The sequence below is a fragment of the Entelurus aequoreus genome, linkage group LG13 (genome assembly GCF_033978785.1).
Source record: "Entelurus aequoreus isolate RoL-2023_Sb linkage group LG13, RoL_Eaeq_v1.1, whole genome shotgun sequence".
NCBI classification, from domain to species: Eukaryota; Metazoa; Chordata; class Actinopteri; order Syngnathiformes; family Syngnathidae; genus Entelurus; species Entelurus aequoreus.
Genome location: NC_084743.1, coordinates 52,167,987 through 52,169,438, shown reverse-complemented (window position 1 = coordinate 52,169,438; position 1,452 = coordinate 52,167,987).

Genomic DNA, 1,452 nt, shown 5'->3' with positions numbered 1-1,452 from the left:
AGTCGTTATCTATTTTATGGAAAAATGTAGGTAATCATAGAACTGGGACCCTATGTTTTTAATAAAATGTACTGATTTCGAATCGAGAATCGCTTTGAATCGAGAATACATTCTAAATCGAATCGTTACCCCCAAGAATCGAATTGAATCGTGTGGTGCCCAAAGATTTATAGCCCTAGTATCTAGATAAACTCATTCTAAATAATTTTTTTAAAAGTTGGTTTTGTTTTTACAAAAAAAAGCCAACGAATTCAAGTTAAAAAGCCCGGAATATGAATTTGAATAATCATAGAAACTGTCATTGTGATTATAAATATGTCAAGTTTTCATTTACTTCAAATTATAATGCAGATATTATCTGATTCATATATAATTATCACCAGTGTGTAATACGAATCATAATAATAAATAACTACTCTTATCATTATAATATTATCCTAGGAGTTAAGTCTCCCATGTTTTTAAAATCTTGTGAGCCCTGAGTTTCTAACTTCAATTGAGGGTCCTTGAACGCACCACAGTGTGCAATGAGATGCAAAACTAAAACTTGTATACAACAAATACATTTATTATATTTCTACCTTTCCTCTATCACCTCATCCTTGTTCCCAAATGTTTGTGCTGTGTGTAAATGCTAAGATTTACGCACATGATAAACATGTGTATATACATATATACATGTGTATATGTATATATATATATATATATATATATATATATATATATATATATATATATATATATATGTGTGTGTATTTACTGTATATACATATATATACATACATATACCTGTACATACATATATAGTATATATATATATATATATATATATATATATATATATATATATATATATATATATATATATATATATATATATATATATATATATATATATATATATATATATATATATATATGTGTGTGTATTTACTGTATATACATATATATACATACATATACCTGTACATACATATATAGTATATATATACATACATACAGTTTGCAAATACATCAAAGATGCTATTTTAATCCATTTCTAATGGATAAAGCTTTGGCCTGGACAAGAGGTCATCAGGTGGTCCCCAACGTTCACCGTGTTTCGACCCTTAACCACAACACTCTCCGGTTGGTGGGTCAGCAGTGATTGGCCAGATCACTGCCCCTCTCATCCAGGCTTCCAGCTATTGTCCTCTCTTTTATGCCAGAGCCAACAGGAGGCTCTCTCTGCCGCTTCTCCCAGCCTACGAACGGCTGTTTTCCTCGAGTGACCTCTCAATCCGACCTTTGTCATCAGATTCCACACAGATTGAGCAGGGAATCCTCGACATCCAACTTCCACTGTCATCAGCCATGCCATCCACCCCTTGTCCCGGCAGTCCTGGACAAGTTGTTGGTACTTTGTTTTCTTCCTCTCTGCCGCTTCCTCACATCCCTCCTCCCATGGGACAG